Source organism: Elgaria multicarinata, chromosome 4 (genome assembly GCF_023053635.1).
Source record: "Elgaria multicarinata webbii isolate HBS135686 ecotype San Diego chromosome 4, rElgMul1.1.pri, whole genome shotgun sequence".
Lineage (NCBI taxonomy): Eukaryota > Metazoa > Chordata > Lepidosauria > Squamata > Anguidae > Elgaria > Elgaria multicarinata.
In genome coordinates this window covers 14987358-15004879 of record NC_086174.1, presented here as the reverse complement: position 1 = coordinate 15004879, position 17522 = coordinate 14987358, and the positions used below count along the sequence as shown (strand labels likewise).

Below are 17522 nucleotides of genomic sequence, written 5' to 3'. Positions count from 1 at the left end.
TAAAATAATAATAATTCTAGCCATGAATACTCAGAAGTAGGGGTATGCACGGACGCCCCGCTCCGCTTCTCTTCCAGATCCACGATTTGCGGATCGGGCCACTTTGCTCCGCCCCCGCTCCGCCTATGTCCGCTCTGCTCCGCTGCGGAGCTCCGGATCCGGATCGGAGCTCCGTTTTTCCTCCCCATAGGCTTGCATTGAAAGCTAAAAAAGTATACAAATTTTTTTCTGTTAAAGTTAGAAACCTCAAGTTTGGCACCATGACACCTCATGGAGGTATACACACGCACGCCAAGTTTCAAGCCAATCCCATTATCCCCTGATTTTTTGGGAATTTTTGAAAATCGGGCACCCCATTCACACCCCTTTCGATAGCTCTGTCAATTTGCACGTTAGAAACCTCAAACTTGGCACCATGATAGCTTATCCAGGGATACACATGCATACCAAGACTCAAGGCAATCCCATAATCCCCTGATTTTTGGGGAATTTTTGAAAATCGTGCACCCCATTCACACCCCTTTCGATAGCTCCGTCAATTTGCATGTTAGAAACCTCAAACTCAGCACCATGATAGCTTATCCAGGGATACACATCATCCCCTGATTTTTGGAAGGGGCTCTAACTTCTAATGCACCACCCATAACCCCAATTCACACCCCTTTCGATAGCTCCGTCAATTTGCACGTTAGAAACCTCAAAATCGCTACCATGATAGCTTATCCATGTGTCCACATGGACGCCAAGTTTCAAGCCAATCCCATAATCCCCTGATTTTTGGGGAATTTTTGAAAATCGTGCACCCCATTCACACCCCTTTCAATAGCTCCGTCAATTTGCATGTTAGAAACCTCAAACTCAGCACCATGATAGCTTATCCAGGGATACACATGCACGCCAAGACTCAAGGCAATCCCATCATCCCGATTTTTGGCGGGGCTCTAACCTTTTAACTCACCCCAAATCAAGTCCCATGCTACAACTACGTCAATTTGCACATCAGAAACCTCACCTTCGGTCCCATGAGAGCTTATCCATGTGTCCACATGGATGCCAAGTTTCAAGCCAATCCCATCATTCCCTGATTTTTGGGGAATTTATGAAAGTCGGACACCCCAGTATCTCAGGGATTTAAAGCTGCAGACAGCTCAATGGGCCCATTTCAAAGGAAATCCCAACATGCCATGAATTGGGGAGTAGAGATAAACCTAAATATGAATCTTCTTCCACACTTGAAAAATTGATTTGGAACTTGAGCACAGGAAGGACTTCTCCCCTGAGTCAAAGCAAGACACACAAAAACCATCCCTGTGAGGTGGGCAGGGGAGGAGGAGGGAAGGCAGGCAGGCAGCAGACATTTCTGGGGGCACAAGGAAGTGAGCCAAGGATAGTTTCAAAGCCAGTAATGCATATAAAATGGAATAAATAAATAAATAAATAAACAAAGGAGGGGTGGAATTAAAAGCAGCAGTGTTGCTGAATTAACAAGAAGAATTTTTTTTAAAAGGCTATAACTGTCTTTTGCCAGTAAGAGGCAAGTGGACGTGCCCAAGGGGAGGGGGAATCATCTGCCAATTTGACTGGTCCTGTCTAGGTACCAGTCTTTAAGAAGCAAATGATCACTTCAACTCATGATAGGTATTCTCTCCAGTGATTTACCTTTGGAGGACTCTGATGATCCTCCAAGGTCAGGAGAGTGCACAGGGCACGTCCATGCCCTAGGGGAGCTCATCCCCTTGTACCACATCTATTCAGTTGTTCCCCAAAGTTAGGGTGGGTAGCAGTGCTGTGTTTCCTCTCTATTAGTATATGATTTCAGGTTGTGTTTGTACATTTGGTGGAGCTACTGTTTTAAAAAACACTGGGAAAACGCCATTCAGAGTAGAAAGAGAAGTTCCCAGAATCCCAAGTTACCCGTTTTGCCTATCCCCTCCTACAACTTTGGGATCATGTGATCATGACCGGGAGTTGACTCTGCCCCTCAGCCCTTTGAAAAAGGTACATTTTTTCCCGCTGTTTTACCCGATTTTCCCAAAAATTCTAGCAAGCGAGCCGCATCACGCAGAGAGTAGGCTCAAAATGACCCCCAGCCACGACTCTCTAAGCACAAGAAGTTTCAGAAAGATAGCTTAAAAAACAACACAGTTATCCCCTATTCTTTTCCGCAATGCAATCCTATGGGCGAAATTTTCAAAATGGCGATTGGATCGCGCCGCAAAAAGAGAAGCACTCCGCGTATGGGCGCTTCTCTTCGCCGTGCTTCTACGGGTCCCCGATCCGCTTCTACTCCGCCTCTGGGCAAGGTGGAGCAGGCCAATTTGCTTCTGATTCTCCGCTTCTAATCGGAGCGGAGCACATCCCTACTCAGAAGTAAGCCCTATCGAGTTCAGTGGTATATACTCCCAGGTGTCTATGGCTTTTGGAGACTCTCTTTCGGAGCGCCTGTTATCCCCCTGCAGAAAGAGAGAGATGTAAACCGCTCAGATCGCCTTGGCCATGGGGCGGTATACAAATGTAATAATGATGATGATGATGATGATGATGATGATGAAGAAGAAGAAGGAGGAGGAGGAGGAGGAAGAGGAAAAGGGTCGCGTCTTGACTGTCTACTCCGTACGCATGAGAGAGAAAGAGCGCGCGCGTCTCCTGGCATTGCTACGCCCAGTCAGTCGCCTTGTCACGTTTTGGGGGTGGTCCCGTCCGATACAGGCCACGGTGGAGTGATGGGGGGAGGGGGGGGAGGAGGAAAGCGCGCGCACAGAAAGGTCCCCATCCACTGCGGTCGCCTTCACCTCGCGTCCTCCTCCGCCTTCTCCCCGCGCGTCCCCCTTTTTCCCCTTTCCCTCCCTTCGCCCGGTTGCGTCCTGCTCACGCGCGCGCCTCCTCTGTTCAGGGCGCGCGCTGGGGTAGGCGGGCACGCGTGTCGGCCGGCGCGCGCGCGCGTGTGTGTATGTGTGGACGAGCTTTCTCTCCCCGCCCCTTTTCGCTCCCCTTCTCTCAATCAGTGCAGCTGTTGCTGTGCGGGCATCGGAAGGGGGGGCAGGCAGGCAGGCCGGCTGGCTGGCTGGCTGGGGTGGCTGGCTGCGGATTCCTGGACTCCACTCCCTTTCGCCGCTGCTGCCATCCATTTGCTATCCTGCTGCTGCTGCCGCCTTTGCCTCTTTCTCAGTCTGCCCACCCCGCCACCCGCCCGCCCCATTTCCTTGCCAGCTCCAGTCAGCGAGGTGGCTGCTGCCGCTTGCTGCATCATCACCCACCCACCCACCTCCTCCTCTTCATCGCCGCCGCCACTGCTCAGGAAGAGAGCGCGCCGCACTGCATACAAGGAGATCGGACCCCCCCCCTCCATTCCCCCATCACTGCTGCGGGACGAGGTAGGCTGTTTCCCCCCACCCCCAGTCGTGCATGGCAAAGAGCAGCCTAAGCAGGACAAGAGGGGAGGAAGAGGGACTTTCTTCCAGAGCGGGGAGGGGGGATGTTGGACTGCAGAAGTGGTGGTGGGGAGAACGAGGGAGGGAGGGAGGGAGGAGGGTGTCTGCCTGCCTGCCTCTAGGGCTGATCCCTCGTCGTCGGGGGAAACGGGGCACAGCGAACCAGGGAAGAGGTGTTGCTTGGTTGTGTAATTTGTGTCTGGAGTTGCGTGGAGGGGATTTGCGGCGCGCGTTGGGGGGTGGGGAAGGGGGCGCTGCGTGAATGGATCCCCGCTGTGTGTGTGTGTGTGTGTGTGTGTAGGGGGGGGGCTGTTTCACGGTAGTGGCGGCACTGCAGCGTCTGTTGATAAACTCCCCTTTGCAGGGACAAGAGGAATGCTGGAAACTCGCCCTGCCTTTCGTCGGTGTCATTGTGCCTGGCTCCGGGATGGATGGATGGATGGATGCAAAAGCTCCATCCTAATATTGCTGCAGGATCCCTCCCCCGCTTCCCCTTCCCTCGCTGAACCTGAAGTCTTCCTTTATAAAATAAGATGCGGATCCAGGTCCTGAGATTGGGATGGTGGTGGGGGAGGAGGACTAAGTAGTGTGCGCAAAAAGAGGGGGAATAAGTGACATTCAGCAAGAAATAAAAAGGGGATGAAATCGCAGCCACAACAAACGATCTGGGAGGCTTGAATAAGGTTGCCGGTTCTCATAACGGTCCGTGGGTTGCAAAACAGGCGTGGTCGGTTGTTCTCTAGTATCTCTCTCTCTCCCTCTCTCTCTCCCTCCCCCCCTCCTCTCCCCTTTCCTGTCCTCCATCTCTTTGCGCCGAGTGGTTTGGAGGAGACACTGGTCAATCTTTCTACCTCATTTTCCCCCCCCCTTGAATACATCAACAGGTTTGTGCAAATGGATGTACTTGGGAAAGGGAGGGGGGAAGAGAGATTAGTGCTAGCTGTTATTCTTTCTGGTCATAATAATGTTTATTAAAAGAAGTCTCTTTCCCATATCCCCTTTTTCATTTTCTGATCCGGTTTTATTTGGAAGGCTATAATAGAACGGGTGACACATTCTCTCCCCCACCCTCCGCTTGCCTTTCATTGTACCTTCTTCTCCCTTGGGAAGGTAGTTATTATTCTCAGAGGCATGAGGGTGGCTTGTGCATAAAGGGGAAGGGAAAATACATACGGAGCAGACAGACATGTCTACATGATTTCACTTTTTGTCAGGTTTATCTCCCTTTCACCTCTCTCTCGCTCTTTCTGTCTTTGCCTGGGAAGAAATGATGCAGCACAATGCAGTGGCATATTGACAGGCAAGGTTCCTCCTTTGCTTTCTGGAATATATTTTGCATGAATCTTTCAATGACCCTCGTGCATTATCACAGCCCCACCCTACAGGAAATCTGGTCCAAATTTTTCCACCACCACCCTTTCTCTTGTCACCACCTTTAACATTGCAAACCACTTCAATTCTCCTGGTTGTCGTGATTATGCAGATATCTCTATAAGGACGCTTGGAATTTTCACTTATTCTTCCCCCCCTTTCCCCCCCTCCCCATCTTCCTCTTTGCTCTTGGTCTCTGTAATGATGAGAGAGTAATGTGATTGCAGTCCTGCAGCCCTAATGCGGTCAGATGGAGTCCAGCCTGCAGCTGTGAAACATTAATCTGATACTACAAAAGTAGCAGCGTTAGGGAGGGGTTGCGTTAGTCAGAATGTTGTTATAGATGGCCAGAGGTTGTGCTATGCATTTCTGTAGCATTGGACACTTCTGCAGGCCTCTGAAACCCGAGCCGAACAAGGAATAAAATTAAAGCTGGTTGTTGTGGGTGAAAAGTGCCCTTCCATATTGGAAAAGAGGCAGCGGGTTAATTTAATTCTCAGTTATTTGCCTTTGACTCAAAAGGAAATGCTCATTTCATCACCCTCAAAGGAAGACTTCAAACTCTGGATGACTTGGTTTTAAAAATGATATTTTTTGTGCAATTGATTGTCTACAAATATATTCATATACTTCCTCGTATTCTTATTTAAAATATATCATGTTCATCACTGTTTATAAAATCATCGATTAGGCTTCCCTTACAATTTGATTAGGCTTCTGTGTGACAATCGTCCGTTAGGAAATCGTCCATTAAGAAATTAGCAAGTTGCATTTCTGCATTGATAAGGTGCCACCCTTCTCCCCAAATGGGTGGATTTGTTTTATTGCTGTAAGACTTACTTTGTTCTATTCTCAGCACTTTTGGTGACCATTTTCTGGACTTGTAGGGAGGGGGCAGGAAATCATACATCATTAAAATAATAACTTAATTAATCACCAGAATAAATGGGATTGGCTTTAGTATGTTCTGTATACATGAAGACATTAGGTGTTTACTGGCGAAACTTTAAGAAATAATAATAATTGTGAGATAAAGCAGTCTCTGAAAGAGAGACTCCCCTCACTGCTAACATCTTTGGACACACCTTGTCCACAACTTGTATATAAACAGAAATATTTTTGCTGTTGTTTTTTAAGATTAGTCTTGCAATACTGAATTCTTAACATGTGTTCAAAGTGCTTAGTGACTTCCCTAAGGCCACCTAGTGAGTTCATGGCAGAGGCAATATTCAAACCAGGGACTTCCGGATTCATACCTAACTCTCTTAGTCATTATGCCACACCACATCTTTGTAAATCCAGAATACTTACATGCATATCTTGTTTATCCATAGAATGTATTGAATTGGCCTTTTTTGCCATCTGCTCTTCAAGATGTTTAAAACACACACACACACACACACACACACACAGAGTCTTGCACTTTTATTGTTTATGGGACATTATAATGAAGGACAGATCCTGTATATCTGTGTAGATGTCTACTCAAGCATCCATTATTTTGTTGTAAGATTGTTCAGCATCATATATACTGAATAAATAGACATTATGTTTCAGGGAACTGAAAAACATACAGCAGCCTCGCATTTGAGATATTCGGGCATAGCAGAGATGACTTCTTAAAAGATCAATTAATAAATACTAATGGCAGTATGTCACGGATGTCTTTAAGTGCAGTTATGGTTTCTCTGTTGGAAATTGATAAGTATAAAGGTTTGTTTTTTCATCCCAGGTCATTTGTCTCAATTAGATGTAGCTTTTCAGTACAAGCATGTCCTGAGTGACTATGTATGTGTTGTGTATGGGGGACAAGATAGCCACATAAGATTTAAAGATGGCCTAGGCAGTATATTGTTTGTGCTTTTATTTTAAGAAATGGCATCAGTGTGAGAGTGTCACAGGGGACACCAGCCTTTTGATTAAGAAACCAGGTGCAAATTCCCAGCTGAGAAAAACACTTGTATGTACTGTGATGCCTCTAGGGCGGGAGAAACAAGCCTGTGAAGGCAGCAGCAGTTACCAGAATCGAGCAGAGAAAGGATCTTTGCACTTGCTTTTAAAAGAGGGGTGGGATTTAAACATGCCGCAGGACAAATGGTCAGGCCTTTCCTGGACTGCACCACTGCAGATGAAGGTGGTGATGTGCAACTTTGAAAAACAGGAGCTCACTTCTCTTTGGCCTTGTGCTTAGAAAAACAGTATATATCAAGGGGAAAGCTGGACTAAACCTTTCTCCGACACACTAGTTTTCTACATACAGAGAATATTTTGTCAGAGAAGATTTAAACATACAATTCATCACCTGCTGCCTGAATGGTCCAGGAATGTTCCTTGATTTGGTTGCACATGTTAACTTTGTAACATGTAAACTTGCCAGCTGTGACAAGAAGGAGACGTATTTGCTTGGGTTGAAGAGTTGTCCTCATGACTAGAGTATGTGGTTTGGAGGTTGTGTGAACCGGCAGTCTTGATGAGCATGTTCCAAACAATACTTTGATGCCATGACACAAGTTTGAGTTGTGCATTTACTATTATGACGTTGAACTATATTTGAAAAATGAAATAAAATCCTTGTCACTTTGTAATGTAAATCTGGACAGCAGAATAATAACACATCAAGTTTGGTGGAGTAATCTGTCAACCTGTGTGCAATCTAAAAAGATATGCATTTGTGCATGATATAATAATAACACTACACATTTTGGTTTTTATTACTTTTATAATTGTTTTTCATGTTTTACTGTGTTTTTTTATTTGATGATTGTTTCTATCTTCTCAAATTTGGGGGGGGGGGTAAGCCACCTTGGTTGGCTTCAGAAAGACTGTATAGAAGTACCATAAATAAGTAATCACAGTAATCTTTATAATAACCCTGTTGAATGGAAAGATCAAGTCACAGCTTTGGGGAATGCACTTCAGTGAGCTCCCCAATATCATTGTCTCCCCCAATCATTGGGTTCTGCCCCAGTGGGCTTACTGAAGTCAGGCAAGTGGCAGCAGCAGTAGAAGCGACGAGTCACCTGCCATTTTTAATTACCCACAATGCCACAACACAGCATTGCTCTCAGGCATTGTGGGAAATTTAAAGTGACAGGCAGCTTACCAGTTGCAGCTAGTGCTACCAGATGAGCCCACAACTGGGAGAACAGGTGGGTGGAAGGAGGCGAAGTCAGACAGTGGCACCCATGGATCCTGTCAGGGTGTTTTGAGCCTTGGAAGCTGACTGAAGGTGTCAAGTGTTCACACCAGCCCTGACTAGTCAGTTTATGGCTGAGGCAAGAGCTGAACAGGGATGGGAATAATTGGAGGTTACCATGTTGGGGAACGCTGATTTAAGAGAAAGAGGTCATAGTTGTGGTAGTTTCAGCGTCTTCATCAAATACCACCCATTCGTCTATGCCAATAAAATTAAGGGTCCCACCCTTAAAGGTGGCTTAGAAATAATTTTAGATAGAAAAATAAATTTTCAGTGATGTGCAGGTTTCACTCTGATTTTCAGGATCAAAAGAATATTCATGAGGCTATTGTTGGCTGTGTTCTTCTGGGAACCATATGAGCAAGTCACTTTCTCCTGCTGATGTGTTTGGAAAATGGCTCAATGAGGTTATGGAAAATACAGCGGAAGTCCCATGAGTGACCCAGCATGCATGCATGTACTCTCTCTCTCTCTCTCTCTCTCTCTCTCACACACACACACACACAGAGAGAGAGAGACAGACAGACAGACAGACAGACAGACAGACAGACACAGAAAAATCAGTATTTGAAACCGATACATTCATTCTAAAATTTACCCTTTCCTCTCACCAGCCTTTGCTATGTTAGGGGGAAAATTTTATAATAATTAAAATTCTACACTGTCATTGTTTAAGAGAAATTTGTTTACAGTGGTAAAGCAAGATTGTACCCTGTGCAGGAAAATATTTAGAATCAGGAAAACCATTAAAGGCCCATCTAAACCAAATCTTATAGGCCAACTACACTGTTTGTCTTTGCATCTACATCAGCCTCTCTGTGTTTTTACTGCATCCTCATTATTATTATTATTATTATTATTATCATTACAATTATTATTATTTATGATAACTGCCTTGGGAATCCTTGTTGTAGAACAGTTAGATATGTATTACTGTATTAAATAAAATAATACATTTAAACCAAGTTCACTCGGATTGAGGATTAGGCCAGGAAAAATGTAATAAATAAAATAAACTATTTTCATACTATCCTGAATTCTTCCTTCCTTGTTACTACTCCCATTGTACAGACAGCATACTCTTAGACAACTCTTATTCCCATTTTACAGTTGGGGAACCGATGCTCAAGGAAAGTGTGCTAAGCAGAGTTTTAAGTCTAGGTTCGGAATAGGATACTTGCCCCGTGCATGGTCTTTAAGGTCACTTCCACATGATATGGGGATGGCCACCAGTTTAAATGGCTTTTTTAAAAAAAGTATTAGTCACAACAAGAGGGTGTTGACAATACTGGCCTAGATGGACCAATGGTCTTACTCAGTATGAGGCAGCTTCCTATGTTTGTTCCTATATACTAAGACAGTGATGGAAACCTTTTTCAGGCTGAGGGCCTAATTCATGTTTGTAGAAGATTTGGGGGGGGGGCGCATTCTGGTGGTGGGTGGAACCAAAGGCAAGAGGGGGGCAAAATAAATAAACAAATAAATACAGCATATTTTAGTTTAATGCTCCTACTATCAGTAACTAGGTGTTAGGAGAAGCATCTCAACCATTTAAAATGAGGGGGAAAACTGCACCAAACCTGGAAGATCACAGGCCAATTGGTGATCGGGTGAGAAGTGGTGTAGCCAGAGGAAGAGGGCCAACCCAAAGGGCTAAATTGGGATCCCAGGAGGACCAGAAGTTCTGCACCTCTGTTATGGGGTCTCAGCCAGAGAGCTTCTCCATCTCCTGCTACTTGAACCTTTTAAGTGGAGATGGCAGGGGCTGAGATGCGAGGGGGCCTTGAGTTTTGGTCCCGGAATTCCTCTTCTCAATTCCAGACAGGAATACTTGGGATCACAGCCTTAGCTTCTCCTTTTTAAACATTAACTAGGAAACCTCGAAATGTCCATTTATTTGACATAATGCTTTGTAAAATACTTGCCTTATCACAGTGAGATTACAACATGGATACATAATGCAGCGGTTCAACCAGTTGTAACTTTAGGCTACAGTGTATTTGTGAGTAGTGTCGTCCGCTCAGCATTATTTTACAATGTGTCTTATAAACTGCTTACAAAACAACCCTGCAAACTGGACATGCACTAAATATGTCACATAAGAATGCCAGTGGCTCAGTGCCAGACATTTCCTGATCCTTTTTTCTCTGAAAATGTTCCATAGACACAGGCTCCGATCCTCCATCCCACGAGGCCTTGGTTATGAAGAACTAAAAAGAAAAAAAGCAAGGCATTTCCACAATCAGGAACATAATTTATGTAAGGCAGGATTATGTAAGGCACCAAAACAATTTTGCATCCCCCCTTCAATTACAGGATTAATTTCTAAATTCGAATTATTGCTTTTAATGAAGGGCCAAAATCATTGGTTGGAGACAAATTACATGTTCTTAGGATAGCTAAAAGTGTTATGACAGAGCCAGCGTTGCCCATGGTATGCACACTAATTTCTCAATAAGACTGTACAGGTTTTGGAAACACTAAAAAAAGAAACCTGCAAAGTTTGTTTACTCAGAATCAACAGTGAGGCGGGAAAATGAGCATAACTGACAATAATGGTTCTACTACAGTAAAATAACAACTAAAATCTGCCTCTATCTATGTTCTCATGTCCCCATTTGTGTGTGTGTGTGTGTTGGCTGTATTGAGGTGGGAAAGAGTAAGAAACCTTTCAATGTTGTCACAAGGTTCAATAAGGCAAGGGCTGACATGCTTTTGGCAATTTTGGAATAATAATAATGTAGTAATAAGCGAAACAATAATGTAAATATCTGAGCTGGTAACTCAGAATCCATTGTAAATACGGGATTATTCTCTAAATATTTGTACATGCATTCACTTTTGCAAATGCTGTGCACAAAATAGCTTCCCTTTGTCCCAAAGTTACATTCAAAACTGGGCTGGAAGTACGTTCAGCATAGATTTTTTTAAATTATCTGTAGTAAATTGCCTCCAGACACTACACCAAATTTGGCAATTTTGGAAGGTCTGCTGGCCATTTTTGCCCCTTGGCCCTTGCTCCGGGCTGCACTACTTCCACCATTATACTGCAGAATATTGTAGGGTGGCAGCAACAACAGAAAACTACTCCTTTGCCAGTGATTTTTGATGACACAGTGCTCTGGGATGCAACAATAGCCACATTTAGCTTGAAAACAAGCTAAATTTGACCATTTTAACATTCTATAGCCATTATCTGCTGATTTTGGCTGACAAATTGGTGATATTTTTTCACTTCAAATTTTGGTGCTGTGGCAGAAGAGGGGGCTGTGGGGGCTGCATTGAGGTGTGATTGGCAGTCCTCAGAGATAAAGGCAATAGTTGTCTTTTGGTATAGAAACCAAGAAGCAAAATGTAATGGCTCTAGAGAAAGGTAGATGCGACTGAAATCAATGGGATTTACCTACTCAACTGTGTTAAATTCTGTTGATTTCAATGGGGCTTACAGGGATATAGCCTTTTTCTGGTTTGCACTTAGTGTGTGTGCAAACCCTCAGACAAATGAGTCCAAATGTGTCAGGTATCGAAAGTCAATGCAAGAAATCCAAAATGCATGGATTTTACCATTGTTGCAGGAAAATGTCCAAATTGTCCTTTGTGGAGGTAGAAAATTGCCCTGGTAAATTTTAAGAGTGATAAATTGGGTTTGCCCAGTTCTGCTTCCATGATTTTGCTGAGGGTTCGTGAGACATCCATCTTTAAAAGTACCAGTGTGGTGCACTGCGCACAGCATCCCTCCTTACTTGTGTCTCCAGGATAAAAATTTACTACATAGACGGGATCTACACTGCTGCTTTATAGCGGTATTGAAGTACACTGACAACTGTTGAGGCCCAAAGCACAGTCCATATACCGTTTTCAAACCGCCTTCATAGTGTTATATCCTGCTTGGTGTAGGTCTGGCCATAGTATCACACAAGTGTAGCCATGTACTTGATGCAGCAACAGTATGCCCAAGGCAAACATTTCCAATCTTTCTCTTATTACACATGTGTTTTTTATTTGCTTTGTGTATTTTCATTCTTCCTCTCTAGTATGAGCTTTTGTGAATGTTGCTTTTCCAAAGAAGAAATGTGTATACAGAGAAAGAAGAATTGGGAGGGAGGCCTTTGCTCACATGTATAATGGCTCAATCTCAATTGCCAGCATGTTCAGTTCAAAAAACAATCAGATAGCACGGTTGAAAATCTTTCCTACTTGACATATCAGCTCCATTTGCATATAACACTAAATCATGGTTAATGTTAACCATGGTTTCTTGCTTTAGCCATTAATTGTCTAACAGACGAACAAACAAACCACAGCTTGCTTTCCCTATTCTGGTTTGTTTCTCTCCTGCCCATTTTGCCAGACTTCAGAGTGACTTCATTTTTAGGCTGCTCTGCTCGGTGCCTGTGTTTTAGGGTGGACAGCAGTGTAAAGAAACCAGCAATAAGGTTTCTAGGTTCAGACATTATGAAAGGCCATGGTTTAAAGCCAGATTTAGTAAGCCAACAGCAAACCACGGCTTCTGTTGGTGATTTGTAGCTGGTTAACAAAGGATAGTTCGTTTGTGGAGATGGGATTGGACACAACAACAAGCCACATTTCAACGAACCATGATTTAGCAAACCAGGACATAGGAGAGCCACTGCCAATTAGAGGAGACCGTACTGCACTCAATGGATCAATGGGTTGGCTCAGTATAAGACAGCTTTATAAGGTGATAAAGAATTGCATCTGGACCAAGCAGGAATGAAGAAGATGGCCAGTCAAAGGGTGAGAAATTTGTTTGGTTCATATTTCAGTGTGAATTTACCAAATTCACACTTCCCAAACTTGAACCTGAACTGGAACATTGAAATCCATACATTACTGATGCAGTTTGTGATGCAGCTTGTGAAAAACAAAATTGTGTATGAAAAACATTTGAAACAGCCGCATTAAAAATGTGTATATATTTTAAACGAACACAACAATGCATACATTTTTAAAAAGGTCCACATAAACACTTTATTCAATAGAAAACGTGCTTGAAAAATGTGTACATTTTACAATTTGTGTACAAAAATGCATATTTGTGTACAAATGTGTACAGAAATGCATATTTGTCCAAATATCCATGAAAACATGTCCAATTGCTTTTTGGTACGGACTAATCTCCCCCTCAAAACAAAATGCACTCCAATGCAGAATTTGGATGGAATGTCTTTAGCATTAGAAAAATGAGAGCTTAAGTAAAATTCAGCTTGACAGATTTGCCCATCCCTACAAGAATGTAATAGAAGAAGAGGGTTCCCAATCCCACTGACTAGCAACATGTACCAGCCCCATGGGTACTCTCATAGATGAAACCTTCTGGTTATCTGAACATTTTTGATAGGTCACGTTGATCTTGGTGAGACAGCAGGGCTTTTATAGTGTAGGCCCCAGAGTGTTAGAACAGCCTCCTAGAGGAAGTTTGCTGAAGGATATATTTGTCAGCTTTCCAAAATAAGACATACCTCTTTAGGAAAGAATTTGACAGCTGTTAATCAGGAGGATTGCGGTCTTGGAAGGGTTGCTTCTTTTTTCGTCGATTATTTGTCCAAGTGTTTATTGGAGGTTTTAAGATGAGATTGTTTGTTTTGTCATGAGCCTCCTTGAAAGTTGGAGAGTGAGGATTCAAATGCTTTCAGTAAAGAAAGAAAGTAGTACATGGCTCTGTTGTGGGTGACTTAATTCTTTAGCTTGCTAAGGAAGGGTGAGACTTCTGCTGCCTGTGAAAGAGATTGATTTATATATAGGGTTTTAATGACAAGAATGGAAAAATAGTTCAGCAGCCACCTGTAAACATGGCACTTTAGAGTAGATAGATGTGTTCTTCTTCCCAAGGGCAAATTAAGGTTGGGGAGTTATTTGAGACATGTTCTTTTAAACCACACAATCCTTCTTTGCTTAAATATAACAAGTTGGGACCTGTGAAAATTAACATTAGTACATAAGAAGAGCCCTGAGGGATCAGATCAAAGCCCAGCATTACCCGCAATGGTCAACTTGATACCTCTTTGGAAGACCCCAAGTAGGACATAAAAATAACCATCCTTTCCCAGTGTCTCTCCCCAGCATACTGTCTCTGATCCTGAGGGCAGCGTAGAAGCTGTCGTGACCACTATGCAATACGGCTGGAGAGAAAAAGAGACACACTGAAAGAAAAGCATGAAATTGATCCAGTAATTTATTACTATTTATTTATTAATAATATTGATATATTGCTTAATATTAAGAAGTCTCCAAGCAGTTCATATATGGTATTAAAAAATCACATTTAAATATCAAAATACTATTAAAATACAATATCAAAATACTATTAAAAACAATTTTAAAACTACAACAGCAGTACAAAACAACTGGAAAAACAGATGGAGCAGCATATGATCAAGCAATAAGATAGAGCAGCAGATATTTACAAGGCAGAGGAGGCCTCCATGAACAAGTGTGTTTTAGGAAGGCAACTGAAACATACCACTTTTTATGCTTCTGAACTGCTGGAAGGAGGGTTTTCCAGAGGGTAGGTGCCATCACTGAGAAGGAGAATTGGTTTTGTGAAATGGCCTCTCTTCGGACTTTGTTTCTCTGAATCATTTTATGGATCCTTCAGCATGTTTATGTTGATGTCAGTAGGACTTTTTTTTTAATTAGATGAGCATGAGATTGTTTTGTTATTCTCTGTTGCCCCAGTCACAACTAAAAGGCATGGAACAATGTTTAATTTGTTGGGTCTGTCTTTGAATATTGTATGTTTGATAGGGTGACCATATGAAAAGGAGGACAGGACTCCTGTATCTTTAACAGTTGTATTGAAAAGGGAATTTCAGCAGGTGTCATTCGTATATATGGAAAACCTGGTGAAATTTCCTCTTCATTACAACAGTTAAAGCTGCAGGTGCCCTGCCCTCTTTTAAATCTGGTCACTCTAGTATAGCTCCTGCACTTTAACTGTTGTGATGAAGAGGGAATTTCACTAGGTTCTCCATATATACAAATGACACCTGCTGAAATTCCCTTTTTTGTGCAACTGTTAAAGATACAGGAGCCCTGTCCTCCTTTTCATATGGTCATCCTAATGTTTGAGGGCTTTTCCAAGCCATTTTTATAAAAAGAAAGGAAGAAACCATGTTCAGGTTTTAAAGTAGGGTTGCATGGAATGGCACACTGTGACTTTGTATTTTAATCAGCCTGCTTCACTCACTGCCCTTTCTTTGGAGTGCTATTTAACACTGCACCTCACAGATACAATGAGCTACTGGAGGAATGACCTGCCCACTTGGTAAACCTGTGTGTTTTTCTGTAGATATTCAACTGTTATCCACCATAATGGTGGACCTCAGTGCAAAGGAGGCAGCCATTTTCTAATCTCCCCAACATTCAACATTCAATTTCCCCCAATTAAAAAAAGCACCTTAGTACAGGGCATTCTTGGGGAAACAAAATGGCAGCTGCTCTGATTCTCTCTCCCCTCCCTACCCCCACAAAAGAATTTCACCACATTCCGAAAATATAACCAACACAAAACATCTCCTTTGGGGTTTGACGAAATGGCTGAGGAAAGGTCCTTATAAATTCGGCATAGCCCTAGAAACCACTGATAGCCATTTTCTTCACCTATAATTTGTGGTTGGGTTGTGAACTCTGTGTTGTTTATACCACCAGTTGCTGTTATGTGTGAACCCAGAACTATGGGCTGTTCATGGATTGTTTTGTCAGGCTACAGAGACAGCAGGCAAGATCGGTCAAAATAACCAGCCACTCTACATGCTAGTACTACAGCACCGCAAAAGCATTTGAGATACAAGAAGGAAGCAGATAAAGGAAGCGGGAAGCAAACAACCTAGGGATTGAAAAAGTAAACCACGGTTTGTTCAGTCATCTATTAGGTAAACCCTGGGTAGGAAAACAAACTATGGGTTAAATAAACCATGGGTTAGCGTTATGCGTGAACCAGGCCAGTGAAAACTAGCTGTCTATGTTCCAACAACTTTTGAGCTTGCCTTCTACTCACCTGTTCACTTTTTAAACAGAAACACAACTGAAACAGCATTACTTTAGAATTTGTACTATTCCTTAGTGTGCCTATATCAGCTCCAGTGGATTACATTTTAATTTACTTTGGCATAAAAATAGAGTAAATTCTGAACCTATATGCCTGCAAGATATCTCCACTGGAGCTCCATGCTGCTGTTCAAAATTTGGGATTATTGTTGTGTATCTGAAAAACTTTCACCTATTAAAGCCAGAAAAGGAAAAACACAGGCTTTGGGCATGATGTTATTGCTGAAATTAAGCAGTAATGGTTTTAAATTGCAGCAGCATATATTTAAATACGATATTAGGAAAAAGCATCATGAAATGGATTGCTTGAGGGAGCAATGGAATCTTCTATTGAGGTTTTTAGTGTGTGCACCAGCAAAGTCTATAGAAAACCACTAACATACAATTATTATTCAGAGCATCCATACGAATAAGCTATAATTTTGGATGACTAATCACCTCAGTATGTTAAATTCCCATTTGAATGAAAAGCCAGTTCCACTATATAATGGAGAAATTCAAGAGCTGTCAACCAGTTAAACTTTTAAAAGATTAAACTTTTCATAGATTAATCCTCTGTTATAATGGACTGATTAATTGATGCTGCAGTCCTGTGCTTGCTTCCATGCCATGTACTGACTGCTGAGTAAATATACATTGGATTGTGTTGTCACTGAATAAATTAAATAATTCTGCATATCATTAAAGCCTCAATCTACCTCATCTTTTAAAGATTTTAAGGAAATATATGACAGATACTTTAAAGACTTATGTTAATAGTTGTTTTCATTGCATATTACAGAACTCCTCAAAATATAAACAGGTGCGTTTTTAACTCTCAGCTCCTGTGATTATAATTGACCTCCACTGAATAAAACACTCTCCAATTAATCAACGGAATCTTTACAACAACTAGTGCCAGAGATTCAGAGGGTTATTCTATTGGTTAAACGATGTGTTGTCTACCTCAGGTTAAACTGATTAAAACTAAGGTTTTAGAAAATTTATACCAACATGAATAGGAAAAGGGATTTCTTGGCGCAAAGGGATATAAATATAACAAATAAATGTGGACTGAGGCCACAGCTAGACCTAAGGTTTATCCTGGGATCATCCAGGGTTCGCTCCTGCCTGAGCACTGGATCCCCTGTGTGGCACCTAGATGAACAGGTTTGACCCCAGGACAATCCTGGGATAAACCTTAGGTCTAGCTATGGCCTGAGTGGCAACTACACAGCCACCATAGTGGTAACAGGAGATCTCCCCACCATTCCCTGCTTCCATTTGCGGTGGGCCGTTCCATAGAAGCAAGTGGACTCCCAGAACTTTCTCCTCCTTGAGGAATCTCCTCTTTCCTCGCACTCAACTGAAGGTGGGCATATCCATGAGAACTCCATGATTCCAGCTGGCACTGGGGGTTGCCTGTAGTCAGAACTCATATTCATGGGTTAGATGGAGAGCCCGTGTGGTGTGGT

The 17522-nt window shown here is 42.7% G+C and overlaps 1 protein-coding gene across 1 annotated transcript in view; it reads left to right on the top strand.

Moving 5' to 3' along the window:
• The first annotated feature begins 3335 nt into the window (after window positions 1–3335).
• SPTBN1 (spectrin beta, non-erythrocytic 1) overlaps window positions 3336–17522 on the top strand; it is a 252252-nt gene continuing 238065 nt past the window's right edge. The window contains exon 1 of the mRNA XM_063123818.1: window positions 3336–3374. The gene's annotated coding sequence lies outside the window, so the exon portion shown is untranslated. The remainder of the gene's footprint in view (window positions 3375–17522) is intronic.